This window comes from Pinus tabuliformis, chromosome 7, assembly GCF_031772625.1.
Source record: "Pinus tabuliformis cultivar Carrire ecotype Pingquan chromosome 7, CPIR1, whole genome shotgun sequence".
Lineage (NCBI taxonomy): Eukaryota > Viridiplantae > Streptophyta > Pinopsida > Pinales > Pinaceae > Pinus > Pinus tabuliformis.
In genome coordinates, this window is record NC_142293.1 from 614,552,779 (window position 1) to 614,568,826 (window position 16,048).

Consider the following 16,048-nt stretch of genomic DNA (forward strand, 5'->3'; position numbering starts at 1 on the left):
TTCCAAGCATTACTTTCAAGACATCTCTTTACTTGGAATATCTACTTTTGAAAGTACTTTAGTATTTGGCAATGGTCTACCTTGATTCATCTTGTCTATTATTGCATTATATTAATTTGTGGATGGTTATTGTTATTATGATGTTTTGAATTCATTTGTTGTAATTTATATATTGATTTAATTTGGATGCATCTTTGATCATTTATTAACTTATTTAGCTTTAGAATAATTGAGCCTTAGTTATTTTTGTAGGATCCACCCCCCTTGGCTTCACTAGGAGTTAGCCTACACAGAGGAGTTGGGATTTGAGTGACAGCAACTCAACTCGAGACTTGCCCCCAAGGCCACACCAAGTGGAGTTAAAGATTTCCTCCATGTTAATCCCCAAGTGTGGATTCAGGCAACAACAGCACCTATTAACACCCACATGGCTAACCCCTAGGAGAAAAAAATTTCTCCCATTCAGTCCACCTTGGCAACCAATAGCCCTATGTGATCTATAGATAGCTAGCCTCAAAGGCCCTCCATCTATGCTTCGGCATAACTCTTTCTTGGATAATCAAAGGTCCTCCAGATAGCTAGCTCTATGATTTGGCATAACTCTTCCTTGGATAATCAAATTCTGATCAGACTTGCGGGGTTAGAAAGAGAACTCAGAGAGCTACCGCAAAAGGAATTTCAAAACTTGGAGATTTGAAATTACAAAGTTACAATCGTTTCAAGATCGAGCTCCTAAAATCAAGAAAATGCGATATGAGGAAGTTTGATGGCAAGGATCCGGTAAATTGGATACTACAGATGGAGCAATATTTTGATTTACATGGTGTACCACTGTTACAAAAGGTATGTATTGCATCTTCATATTTAGAACCGAATCAATTTTTATGGTATAAAAGGCTTTGTTCTCGTAAATAACTTGTTACGTGGTCAATTTTCACGGAAGAAATGGTAGCAAATTATGAGGATACACAGAGAAACACCTTCTTTAGAGCAACACCACAACAATTGGAAGAAAAAAGAGCAAAAGGGCTTTGTTACAAAGTGGAAAGCAAAATTATGGCAACAAGGAAGTCTACCCCTCATAACTATAAAGATGGAAGTGTTGTTTCCCCTAGCCTTCCACAACCTACAAGGGTTACACCACAACAATTGGAAGAAAAAAGAAAAAGGGCTTTGTCACAATTGTGATAACAAATACATTAAAGGTCATAAGTGTGCTGAGAAGAAATTATTTTACCTTGATTGTGGAGAGGAGGAAGAAAAGGATCAAGAAACGTCAAAAGAAGAGTATATACTCCAGGAACCAACCCCAGAGAAAGAAGAAATGAATCCGACCATATCTTGTAAAGCATTGGAAAGAATTACTACTCCTCAAACTCTTAAGATAGAAGGACATATCAAGAAGAAAAAGGTTCAAGAAGTGAAAGACCACATCAAGAAAGAAGAAATGAATTCGACCATATCTTGTAATGCAATGGCCGGAATTACCACTCCTCAAACTATCAAGATAGAAGGACATATCAAGAAGAAAAATGTTCAAGAAGTGAAAGATCACATAGAGCATCAAGAAACGAATCTAACCATATCTTGTAATGCACTGGAAAAAATTACCACTCCTCAAACTCTAAATATAGAAGGACATATCAAGAAGAAAAAGATTCAAGCAGTGAAAGATCACATCGAGCATCAACAACAAGTTCTCCAACTTTTAAAGGATAACGCCACTTTGGTGCAGAATCAAATGAAACAACAAGCAGATCAACATCGCAATGAAAGAAGTTTTGATGTAGGCGATTGGGTATTTTTATGGTTACATACATACAAACAAATGTCCCTCAAGAAATCTATTTATGAGAAAGAAATGTTGGCAATACTACATGCACTTAAGAAATGGTGACCTTACCTAATGGGAAGACACTTCAAGGTAAAAACGGATCATGATAGTATTAAATACTTTTTAGAACAAAGATTATCCTCTGAAGAGCAACAAAAATGGGTCACAAAGATGTTGGGTTATGACTTTGAAATCATCTACAAAAAAGGGAAGCAAAATGTTGTGGCAAATGCACTCTCAAGAAAGGATGAGGATGTGGAAGCATTGTTGTGCGCCATTTCTATTATCCAACCAGATTGGATAAATGAAACAAGGTATGAATGGAAGAAGGACGAAGAAGTGTGGCCACTCATTCAAAAGTTGCAGAAGATCCCAGTTCAAACAATATTACCAGAACTTGACAAGGAAGGAAAAATCATATTGGAGCCTGGAGCAGTCACAGAAACAAGAACCCGACAGCGATGAAATTGATCAATTTCAAAGTATCTCATCAAGTGGAAGAACTTACCAGCTGAAGATTCCACATGGGAGGACAAGAATTTTATACAGAAGCATCAAGAACTACTCAAGCGTTGAGGACAACACTTTTTGAAGGAGAGGGGCATGTTAGGCCCCTATACTACTAGTGTAACACCTTATTGTTATTAGTACAACCCCCTTATTATATTGTTGTACCCATATAGTCCCCATATTTTTATTATTGTGCCCCATAGAAGCCCACTATTGTTATTATTGTGCCCTTACATTATTATTGTTATGTCGGCTCTGATTATATTATGACCCCTTAGACTCCTATATATAGAAAGGAGGTCTTGTCATTTGTATCATCCAAGAATTGCTCATTTGTGTAATGTAAAGGAGGTTGCCCCCTCGAAGAGGCTTATTTCTAAAGCGTTGATCTATCTTTTCTATCTTTTTGTGAGCTGGTTTCATAACATTCGGTTAGTGTTTTCTCACATCTAGCTTACTTATTAGATGAAGGTGGGCCATGCATTGTAAGGTACACTAACCATTTTTGTAATCACGTGCTTTCATTTAATGTTTAAGGGCATACTGGTATGGATCACAAGTTGAATTTGATAATTGACCGCTTTTGGTTGTATTCTTGTTCCCATGCTTCACCTTGGTGGTTATCTCCAACCCTTAGTCCAATGTGACCTTCTTTGAGGCATTTCTTTCAACTATCCGGGAGGGGTACAAATAGGAGACATTGATTGATGTTGTGTATCCATGATAATCCATACTTAACACTTTCCACCTAACCTTTGTATCGACATCTCATCTTCAAGTTGATTGATATCTATCGCTAGTATTGGATTCCTATTTTCCTCATTTCTAGCATGCCCAACCCCCTTTATACCATATTGAGGATATAGGATATCAAACTTTCACTTTTCTGATTCAACTTGAAACTCTGTTTAAAGATCACAATCACATTCTGCAAATCACTTGACTTACTTGTTGTAAGTTGTTTTGTGCAATTTCATCCATTTTAAAGTTGTAATATTTTCTTTGATTCCCTACCAAATAGCCTTTGATTATTTATTGCTTATCATTAATTATGGGTTGTTTTTGTCATTGTTGTCATAAATTTTGCATGTTGTAAATTGTCTTTATTATGAAACCTTATTTATAACAGTAATTATTTGACTAAGGTAGCATGTGTTTGGAATCTATTTGAATGTCTCCAGGACTTATCTTGGCTCTCTAGACTTGGCCATAGGTTCTTTGAATTCGCTACCTCATTTCACTTAGAGCCCTACCTTATTGAATATTATTCTGGGGCGTCCAATTAATAGGGTCCTTAAGAGGGTATTTAGCTGGGTTACCCAATCTCCAAGACCTATTGAGGAAACCTCCCTTGTGGGGATAACATCCATCCACAAAACACCAAGGGAATAGCCACTAAGGTGACAACGGTGGTTGATCTCATTGTGGACCTTAACTTAGAGTGCCTACTGAGGGTTTGCATTAGGCTGCTAGATTTTGTGGTAACAACACCAAAGGATGCATTATGGACATAGAGAAATAACCTAGGAAGTAAAAGAGGTAACAAAGGCATTGTGCCCAAACTTCTTCCATAAATAAAAAGTGGTTGCACCAAGGTGTGTGTGTGTGTGAAATGATTATGAATGAAAAGAGATTTAAACTAACTACAAGAGCTTAGAACCATGTATAAAGGTAGAATTGTTAAGGTTCCATAATTGTATTGGAGTACTAAATTGAAAGCCAATAATTGTGTGGGGGGGTAACCCTGTTACTACGAAGGGTTTTAATTTGAAATTGAATGCTTGGTGTCCTCATAAAAATGGTTCAGTTGTTGTCTTAAGTTATATGTCCATGTGAACATTATCCCCATTGGACACTAGAGGATATGTGTTTAATTTTATATGAAATTGTGACCTCGTGTTCTTTGTGTCCCTTGGTCGAATTCTATGAATCCGGCTTGGGGATGATACTTAAAAGAGTGTTGTTGAGCTTGTTTTACCAATGTACACATCTTTGGTTGGAAGTCCTCATGCATCGATTTTAAGGTTGTATCATGCTTTATAAACTTTTGAAGATTATTGTAGCACATCATATTTCATTGTAAAATATTGCAAGTGTGCCTCTTTTAGGTCAATTGCAAGCTCAAGTAGTATGACTTAAGGTGATTATGGTGGATTAGTATTGACTAGGAATTTATATTTATACTTAAATGTGTTATTGTGTTTGATAATTCGAGTGTGATCTTTGTACATTCTTCTCTATATTCGACCAAAACAAATTTAATAATCTTTATCAACTTATTATGATCAATCATATTTGTGTGTCTTTTGCGTGATTGTATTGTGTTCATATTCACTTATTGTTATCACATTTCATCAATTATAACAATTCATACACACCTTTGAATGAGTTTCATTTAGTGTATCCTACTCTTATTAATAGATATGGGTGTTGATTATTAATTTTGTAAGTCTTGATTCTCTGTTAAGCATTACTTTGGTGATATTTTGCACACTATATTGTAATTGGTATTTCTAATGTGATAGTTAGAGTGAGGTGTCACATTACCACAATGAGGGGAACCCAAGCTTTTGCAATAGGAAGGCAAGTGGATTCCACAACCAATTCTTGGAAGAAACCAAGGAAACTAGGATGGAGGAGGGGTGCCACTAAGGTAATTATGAGATTAATCTTTTCCTTAATGACCTATGATTGTTATTAGGGTTGAATATGCCATTTTATTGGGCTTACTTAATCAACAAATAAAGTAACCAAAAACTTAACAACAAAATGACACAAGTAGGGTTAATTCACCTCTTTCTCTTTGGTACACTAATTAAGTAATTGAAAGAAAGTAGAGGACTAAATGAAACAAGATGCCGCTTATCTAGCTTTTCAACTCAATGAAAACAAACAAATAGCAAACATTGGGGTTGTTCAACCAATTTCCTTCTCTGAGCAAGCAAACCACAAAGGGACCTAGGGCTTACTGCCTTCCTAGGTGGGCTAAAACCCTTAGCTAGGTTCGATATCCAATCTAACCCTAATCTACAGTAGATCTATAGCAAAATACAAAGAATTAGACACCTACTCTACATACCTGTGTGGCCTCCTATGGAAACAAACTAGGATATGTTCTCTCTGATTGAAATGCAACAAAAGCAACAAGCAGGCCAAGCATACAACTAAAGAAAAATGCGATCAATGCAAGTATGAATGACCCATGTGCATTCAATTTAGAAGATAACATCCCACGGGTGTTAAATCTCCCTTTGAGTAAGTGAGATTTGATGATCAGATGCCAGCGCAGGACCGCCACCACCATCAAAAGCCAGAATGATTCAGAGATATGGAAGATAAAGTCCCAAAATCCCACACAAGGGATATGCCAAAGCTAAAATCATCCACCAGACAAAATACTGCCCTGAATTGTGAAGTAGCAGGTATGGGCAGAGTGAAATCAAAACATTTGAATGGTTCCACATCGTCCATACCTGTCACTTGGTTCCGGGCAACTTTTTGTCAATAGGATAATGAACACCGTATGCCACAGTAGCAGTAAGAATTGTACTTATTATTGGCATCCTATAGAAAATAACCATGAGTTAAAGTATACCATAATGCATGGCTCAGAAGCTAAATATGATCGTGCTGAAGTGAGGAGAGGAGAAGCGCTGGTGCTGAGAGACTTGTACCCCAAAGCCAACTGACAAAACAGAAAGGAAAATTAAAAATAAAAATTTAAGAGATGCCCTGAAACACCTGCAATTGCCCTGACTAAAGAACTGTTCTGTTAGAAAAAAAACTGAAGTGGCTTCTTCGCATTCTGTTATACACTGAAATAATATAAACAAATTCCTTGATGTGTGATACTAGAATAGAGTTTTCCACGAAAATTTTGAAACAAATAGGACGGGAAGGGAAATCAAAATAAATCAGCTCAATTATATTACCTTTCTGTGAGAAGCCATACCTGGTGAATGGTAAAATATTTGGAGTCTGATTCAATGTTTGAGGCCTTCGGCATGCTAAAGTTGGCAAAACTAGAGGAATGGCACCGATTTCCTTCCTGGAACAAGCTCTCTGGAATTCAACGGTCTTTCAGTTTGTAAGGAAGGAAATGGAGGCGCCTCGGCGATGCAACGATGGCAGTGTCGAAATCGGAGATGCACGAACGCTTCAGTATGTGTCGGTTCAATCTCCTGCTTATATGGCAATTTCGTGTAACTAAAATTTCTCAGGGTGCAGTTTAAAAGCAAACACTCCAAATACACAACTGAAAATATGAACATGTTCAGGGGAGGCATTATGGAAACAAAGAAACCACATGGAAGTTCGAAGAACAAAGAAGACGCAATGTGAAACATTGCCCTACCAAATGATAGGAATTGTGTCCAGGTTTAGAAGCGAAATGTAATGCATGTCCTAAGTCAGCCTTGTGCTAGGTAACCAATTTCGAATGTTAATCTTAGTATTAGAGGAGGTATGTATAAATAAAGTTGATCGTAAATAGGCATAATTATTTTAAGTTAGGATTTTTATTATGAATATCAAATTCTTCATAGTATAAGAAATCAAAAGTTAAAAGGATATATTTTAATTCTGTGTGTGGCCCCTAAGTGTGTTAATTGTGTTAATTTAGTGTGTTAATTGTGTTAATTTTATATGAATTAATTATTTTAATTTTGGATTTTTATTATGAAGGTTAATAAGACTATTGAAGGTGTATTTTTTTTTAATGTTTCTAATATAAGGTTGTATAGCTAGTATTCTCTACCACTTAGTTTAATTATTGAACTTTGAAAGGTATGATTTCCCACATTTAAACAAGAGCTACAAAGTTAGAAAAGAGAATTGAATATGTTATGTAATTTATTGGTAAGGTTATTAAAATTAATTTGTTTTTCATTTTCAATAATTATATTGAAAATCTTGTTACGCAAGTAACCACAATTTCACTTGACAATTTCTTGCCAGAGTTTTGCCATAAAATCTTCAAAAAATCTGACCGCTTAAGCTTTTGAATCACTTTCTTGATGGTGAAAATGGATTCAACACCATCAAGAACCCTAAGGCACCTAAAATCCTAAAGCTTGACAACTATAACTCGAATTTTGAAAAATATTAGCCAAATTTTATCAAAATTTTATGGAAATTTCCATTATTTTCCAAGCAAAATTGTAGCCTCCTTAAACTACTCTCTTTAAAATTATTATTAGCGATATGCATAAATACATATTATAATTTGGAGTTGAAGATGAAAATCCATGTCGATGGACTTAAAAATATATATATATGACAATTGTATAACCTAGATATAATAATGGAAGGTCGTCGGAATTTATGTTCAAAATATAAAAAGAATTATATAATTGATTCACAAAGGTGTCCCACACTTACGAAACCCAACCTTGTGATCAAACAAATGTCCCATGGTTAGAGGTGATTAATACCTTGGATTTTTTGCTTCAAGAGCCAATTTCTGTTGTTTATTGTTAGAAGTTGCCACAAAAGTTATACATATATACCACAACCATAATTGCCCATCAATTATCAAATCTATTTAATGGCGACATTCTATACTTTTAGTAGTTTAAATGATGGCCAATCTCAGAACATATTACTAGGCATTAGTGGAAGAGTAACAAACACTGAGAGGAGCACAAAGTTTGAATGGTAGTTATAAGTAATCTTCTTATATTTTTCCTCTTTTTAAAATTTACTATTAAAAGTATTTTCATAATATTTGATTTGACTCCGTTGATAAATGTTTCCTATAAGGCTTCCCTTGATGTATAACTTGATTTGTATTATAGGTAGACATATAATTAAGAGTATGAAGGAAGGAAGCAGAATTTAGAAAGATTACATGAAAAGGAATTTCATGGTTTGGGGCGAAAACATGCATTACTTAATGCCTAGTAACAACATAAACAATGAAAACCATGGATAGTATTTTTTTATGTTTTTTAAGAAGTAATCTTTGTATAGGGTTAAAACCTACAGTAAATAGTCTTTGTTACAATACCATGGACCACCATATATCTATATAATACATGTTGATATTATATTCAATTAATTTAAAATAAATTAATTCAAAGCTCTCCAAATTTAATTAAAATGACATTATTAATTTAGAAATGCTTCATCTATAACTACTACTAAAAAATATTGACATATTTTAAAAAGATTAAATCTCTATCATCTACTTTGTAATTACTAATAACTAAATAAATTAAAACTATTAAAAAAACTATTACATATCTATCAACAATAATGTGGTTGCAGGAGATATTAATGTCATTAAAATACCTATATACATAAGTATCTGTAATCATGTGGGTGAAGGAGACACAAATGCCATTACAATAACAGTAGTTCAATACTAAATGTAATACATGTGATCATTACATAATAAAGTTGGTAATGACGTGAGCTCTCAACTAATGGATACAAATTAGAGCGTACCGTGGAGACGAAGGTTTATCCAGATACGACCCACTAGCTAAGTTTGAAAAAGCAAAAATCACAGTGCCTAGTGTGTACGCATGACATCATCAATCTCTGTAGAGGTATATGAAACAATCTCTACACAGTGTCCATGGCCTTGGAATGAATATAGCCCAAATAACATTCGTTGTGACCCGGAGAGCGAATTAGAGTGATCATTGCAGTTTTCATTTATTGCGTTCGACACGGTGATCACTTCTAGCACATAGTAGGCATTTAAATGAATACATTAAGACAATACAAATGAAAAATTATTACGCAATAGGCGGAGGAGCTTGTTGGTACAACGTTGCAATATGTAATAGGCAGAGGAGATTGTACGTACAAGGGTGGAGTCATTAGTACAAACTCATGGCGGTAGAGGAGTAATCATAACTAAATAAGACCGAGAGCGAAAGAGCCAATCAAATTCAAGAAAAATAAAATAAAATATTAAAAAAAAAATTGGTTTAGTAATATTAACTTTACAAAATATGATTATATTTTTAGTCAAACATGAAACTAATTCACAGTCAAAAATATATTGAATGCGATTATCCACTGCCTTGCGGCAAGGATAATAAGAAATCAAAAGTTAAAAGGATATATATTTTAATTCAGTGTGTGTGGTGTAAGTGTTAATTCCATATTGAATATGGAAGGGATTACACATTTCCCTATTGAGCATCACACTACCAAAATGTTTTATTTTGGTTAATATTGAAAAAAAATTGTTGTTAATATCATTCTTAAATGCCATATGTCAACTCTGTATGGAGCATGAAAGGAATTACATATATCTCTCAAAATGAGCTATAGAAAATGCCTATTCACACAATAAAAAAGATTTTAAATTTACTATAAGAACATGGAACTACGTGTGATGATTAAGTTAATGAGGTTCCAAAATTGTGTGCAAGGATCAAATTTTTTGAAAACCCGTGACTTTGTGCATGGACAACCTTAAAACTCAATGTGAAGTGTTGTAGTTTGAAACTTAACAACCTCTACAATAGTGGTTCATGTGGTATCCTACAATAACTCTCTATGTGAAAATTTTCATAATGATAGTCTAGGGAATTTGTGTTTATTTTTGTATCTCATTGTGACCGCCAAGTTGTTTGTTTAGCCTAAAGAGTACAAATCACTTGGTTGGATTTTATGAATCTAGCTTAAGGGTGGTAATTAAAGAGTGTTGTTGTGCTTCATTTAGTGGTGTTCAAACCTTTGGTTGGACGTCCATGTGTGTTGGTTTTGAGGTCGTATCATGTTTTCTATATTAATAAAGATTATTATAAAATTTTATAATAAATTGTATTTTATTAAAAAATATTGTTAGTGTGCCCTTTTTAAATTGATTCAATGTTAAGTAGCATGATTTAAACTGATTATGGTTTACTAGTATTAATTGGAATTCATATATATACTTGAACATGACCTTGTATTTGATAATTTAAGTGAGATATGTGTACTTACTTTTCAATCTTTGATTGTAACAATTTTATCTTATTAGCTTGTTGCAAACCACCCAAATTTGAGCCCCTATCATGTGAGTGTGTTGGGTTCATGTCCATTTATTTTGGACATACTTAATCAATTATAACTATTCATGCACACATCAAAATGGGTTTTTGTTAAATGTTGTGTTTCCTTTTTGCATAGATTTGGATGTTGATTAGTTCTATAAGTATTAATTATTTATTAAATACAATTTTGTCAATATTTCACATATTGTATTTGAAGTGTGACCATTAGAGTGAGGTATGATGTTTTCATAAGGAAGAAAAGTATGCTTAAGTATATAGAAGGGAGGTGGAGTTAACAATTACTTTTGTGAAAATATGGGAAAATTAGGATGTGAGAAAAGGGAGGCAATTAAGTTTATTAAAGGAATAATCTTGTCGTTAGTGATGTAATATTTCTATTAGGTTTGAGCGTGAGTTCATTAAAATTATTGAAACATTAATAATAATTGTTGAACACACACAAATAATGGACTAATTTGGATAAATTATATGATGCATATTGCTCACAAGATATACATATTAATACGCAGATTTTTTGACCCTTGGATTCATATTTTAAAGGTCCCTTGGACTTCTCATGACTATCAACCTTCACTCGATGCTTTTCGCCTTCCCCTCAAGTGAGTATGTTTAATTTACATAACCCCAAGGATTATATTTCCAACATTCCCACCTTAATATAAAGGGGTGTATGTAAGTCCAAGAAGAGAGCCAAAATGCAAAAGTGTATGGTAGACAATGGCCATATGTGCTCTCTAAAATGGTGGTTTAAGGAAGACCACAAACAAATGAAATAACTAGCAAAAATAACACATCAGAAAACCCTAAAACATGTAAGTGTTTTTCTAGTGCTACTTAAATCCCAATTCTAACTCATGCTCGATAATCAAGTGGGTCGAGGAACAATAACAAACAATATGTATTTTCGATTATCTATTTGGGTGTTCCAGGCACATAGACAAGTTGTATGAATGCATTTGACCAAGAGAAAATATAGTGTAGTGTTACAACAGAAGATGAGAGAGAGGTCGTGACAGACAAGATCTAAAACAATAGAAAAGGCTTACATGAATTTATGATAACACAACCATGGATTTGATGAGTGTTAAGGCAATGACGAGAACACAACAGATAATGCACAGACAAAAAACCCCTTCGAGACAGAAACTACCAAAAGTTTCTTAATATTTGTGTTCAAAAGATTTACATCAAGTTTTCAACTGCAACTGAAGGAGGCTCCAACCCCTTGATTTACAGGCTCCAACCTGTAGGATGCTCTAATGCACTGTTTACCGACTGCCATTGGGAGGACGCTCCAATGCCCTATTTTACAGGCTCTAACCTGAAGGATGCTCCAACACCCTATTTACCAGTTACAACAAAAATAACACTAAAACGCCATGTGTGGGCTCCAACCTTCCCTAACACCACCCTGATTAGTCGACGAACCACGTTTCATAATTTTCATATTGGATCCACCTGTCCTCAAATATAAATAATGTAATACAAGGAAACATCAATCAATTTTGTTGCTTCTGCTTAGTATGTACATCAATGTAAATCCTAGTAGCCTCATTGCTCAATTATGGTAAATCTCAACAATCTAACTGCTACACAACTATCAACAAATAACACTGCTTTTGCTCAATCTGTATTACAAAACCCTAGCTATCATAAAATAAAGCCATACAATATTGTCATATCACTGTCAAAACATCTCTATCATCATAGTTTTCAAATCACAATCATCACTATCAAGTCATAACAACACCACTATCACAATCATATAGAATGTTGTCATTGTCATATATCAACAATATTGTCACTATCATATGTCAAGAGTACTACCACTGTCACAATATCATATCATTGTCTTACTATTTTTCTTCTGAAGTCATTGCCACATCAAACTCATTGTTATATATCACTCTATCATATAAAACAAGAATCACTTGTTGCCAAGAGTCTCTTTTATCTAAGAATAGTGTCCCACAAGTCATATTGCAATATTGTCATACATGTATACTGCCATTAGGGCCATTATTGTATTGTTATTCCTTTAAGTCAAGTTTAATGTCATATAGTTCATTGTCTCACTGACATACATCAATTCTCTGATTAGGTCACTTCCATTGCTCCACACCAAAGGTTACTTTAGGTCACTGTCAAAACTTCAGATGCCTTATTACAAAACATCCTTCAGATGCACAATAATTTGTAAGATGACAAAATTATTGCAATATGTGACAATGAGGCACAACTTGAAAAAACCCTAGCTTCGTAATACAAGTCAAGTTAAACCAACCTCACCTTTCAAGAACCAAATATAAACATGCAAATAACATAAGTCTGATGAAAATAAACTTACTATTGTTCCTACACTCATGATTATGTAAGATTTATCAATAAGGTCTTACCAGGACTAGACACAACAACATTTTTACTGCAAACTTATCAAGTTCCACTTGTATATATTAGGTTTTTTATTACTGAGATATATATGAGTGTAGTATTTCCAACATTTCCTTCTCATAAATAGGTTTGTGTAAATACTTTTCTTTGATTGGAGGACTTTCAAAAGCAATGGGTCTTCCTTCTTGCATTAAAACAACACCAATTCCATTTCCCGAGGCATCACATTCCACAATAAAGGTTTTTGTGAAGTCTGGCATAGCTAAGACCGATGCTTGGCACATTGCCTCTTTAATATGTTCAAATGCCTTAGTTGCTTTTGGAGTCCAAGAAAATGCATCTTTCTTCAATAATGATGTTAGAGGTGCTACTATTCTCCCTTAATTATTAATAAACTTGCTATAATACCCTGTCAACCCGAGAAATCCTCGAAGATGCTTTATGGTTGTGGGGGTTTTCCATTCCTTAATGGATTTGATTTTGTTATGGTCTACCTTAACACCCTCATGAGATACAATATGACCCAAATATTCTGCCTCATGTACTCCAAAGAAACATTTGGAGGTTCATTGGGACTGTTGTGGGGAAAAATGCCTATGCAGGATGATCCTATCCACCTAAGGTGTGACAGTGCCTTAGCAACAAACAGAGACAGCTATTCTAGTATTCTTCCTTTATGAATTAAGAATGAAGAGAGAGATAGGTGGACTAACCGGTGTCTTCCGTTTGTCCCTCGATCCAGCTTCTCTTCTCTTGGAGAGTTCCCAGCTACTTGCCTTCTCGCTCGCCCAGCTTCAAGAGTTTTCTGCAAGATCACAAGAAGAGAACACTACACAAGACATGGATTCATATTCATAACTAGTTCAGGATTAGAAATAAACCAAATACACTAATGCAATCATACATCAAGAATACACCAGCATATAGGAGAAACCAAGATAGCTTTATTGATGAATAACAAGGTTCAGGAAGAGATACAACCCAGAGGGCTCCAATCCAGCATCTCCTTCCCAGCAAATGGAATTCCTATCTTCACCCCCTTCAAAGCATTAAGCACCCAATAGTTCCAGTCTCAAACCAACAGCAATTCTTTGCAATAACAAAATTCCAGCCTCTAGATCTCATGGAGGAGAGATCCATATATAGATGTTTGGAGAGAGGATGAGTCAGCTTGAGATCTGACTAGTGTCCTCTCCCTCTGTCAGTTCTTGAGTCCACTTGGAGGTTCTTGCTTCCACTTGGAGATTTGGAACCTCTTACTCATCACCAGTCGAATTCCGTGAGGCAAGTGTCAATTTGGAAGCTTCCTGGGTTTTGACACCTTGAGAAATGAGCCTGCCACATGTCCACTCTCGTTCAGCGCAGGTAGCCAGTGTTCCAGTTGACATTCAACGCAGGTAGCCAGTGTTGGCTTTGACATTCAGTGCAAACAGCTAGTGTAGCCACTGAAATGATCCTGATTTGACTTGTTTTGAGTAGTTTTTTGGTGGAGAACTTCTGTGAATTGCTGTGGTTTGTTAGCCTTGTTCCTCTAGGGGTAGGAACAACATGTTTAGGGACTTTGGATCCCTTAGATTATGGACATTTCATGCTCAATGCTGTAAGGCACAAAAATGTCTATAACAGTTGCCCCCTAAAGTATGAGGTTGTTTATCGGGTGAAATGCTTTATCAGGGGGATCCGAAGTTCATCCAATGCTGGGAGGAGACCTGTAATACAATACAATACAATACATTATTTTTCATACTGCTTTCATGATCTAGCTGAGGCGGGCATTCCCATGCTCATCTTTATAAATTCATTTTTCTGTACATAGAACAGACAATCGTCTGATGGTAAACTGATAATTTTGATGAAATTATCATCCTTTGAGTAGGATGATCATCTGCTGCAATGATGTACATGTCAATGTCTTTATCTTTCTTGAATATATATCGCAGCTCGGATGGATGAAACTAGATCCGGGGTCTTCAAACTCGTTCGATCTTCACTCTAAGTACAAGTCGATCCATGTGAGAATTGTTTTGAAGTCTAACATGGAAAGACATCGCTTGATTACCGGTCAATGATGTAAACCGTTAACAAGCGCGAGAGGAATCACCGATAATGATAATGACCCTCAAGGTACTGCAGTACAATTCACGTGGTGTGAATAAAGGACTTGGCGTCGAACACCACGCAAAATCTTTCGGTCGAAGGTCATTGATGTATACCTGTCGCCGGAAGTGAGAAACTTGCCATTGAGGCATGCAAGCTTCAAAGTACTGAAGGGGTTGTTCCTAGATCAACTTCTTGGATAATGAGCTGATGTCGACAAGAAGCGATCCGTCAAAGGAGGGCCTTAATGAATCCCACATCAGTGACACGGAACGGAGCTAATGATTTTAATGGAGGTGAAAACGATCTGTGACATATGATTCAGGGTGGCGGTCATGAAAGGATGAAGGATAATGTACGGCAGTGGATGGGACACGGTTGACTTCTTCTGAACGACTTCTCTTGAACATATGGCGACACTGATGCGATGGATCGGTAGCATTACCCCAAATATGGATGGTATGGCGAGACCATGGATGTGACCGGTGAATGAAACAACCCAACCCGATTGTGGTACAGAGGAAAAGTGTCATGTTCAAGAGCGACTTGCTACCATCAAAGTTTTCTTTAGTTTCTCCCAATTTTTCCCCAGTCATTACTGACCAGTACCTCTTTATTTTTATCAAGCTTGAGGAGGATAACATATGCTTGTTCTATAACCTGCCCTTCGGGCAAGCCCATCACTATGTTTTAACGAGCCTAGCGATAGTGAAACTTGTTCTCGTCTAAAGACAAGTTTGTCGCTATTTAATGATTTTAACAAGTCTAACAACAAGGATAACTCAGTCCTTTTCATTTTTAGAGAGTCTGAAAAGGTACATAAAGTTAACTCCAAAAGTCCTTTTTCGTCATCTAATCCCTTAAGTCCGAAAAAGTATAAAACAATACAGAAGGGATGAGTTTTCGATAGTTTTAACGAGCCGAATAAAACAAGCGCTCGATCTTTTTGTGCAATAATCCCTCAGGTCCAAAAAGATTAAAATCTAGAGGAGGGATAGCTTTTTCGGTCGCTTTAACGAGCTGGAAAGCCAAAACTCGGCAATCTTTTCATATTTTACGAGTCAGATGAAAAGAGCTTAAAGAAGACTCGTCTTTTGAGGAACGAGTGATAAACAGGGTTAGCAGCTGATTCCAGGTACAGGTTGGAATTTTCCAATCACGACAGTGTCAAAAGGATGGCTAGGTGAAATCACTCTTCGCA

At 35.6% G+C, this 16,048-nt stretch overlaps 1 protein-coding gene across 1 annotated transcript in view; it reads right to left on the reverse strand.

Annotated features, from left to right (window-relative positions):
- LOC149248937 (uncharacterized) overlaps nt 1-6,753 on the reverse strand; it is a 136,970-nt gene extending 130,217 nt beyond the window's left edge. Inside the window, exons 1-2 of the mRNA XM_089451435.1 lie at nt 6,297-6,753; nt 5,940-6,029 (exon numbers count right to left, since the gene is read on the reverse strand). The gene's annotated coding sequence lies outside the window, so the exon portion shown is untranslated. The remainder of the gene's footprint in view (nt 1-5,939; nt 6,030-6,296) is intronic.
- Between the last annotated feature and the right edge of the window lie 9,295 nt (nt 6,754-16,048).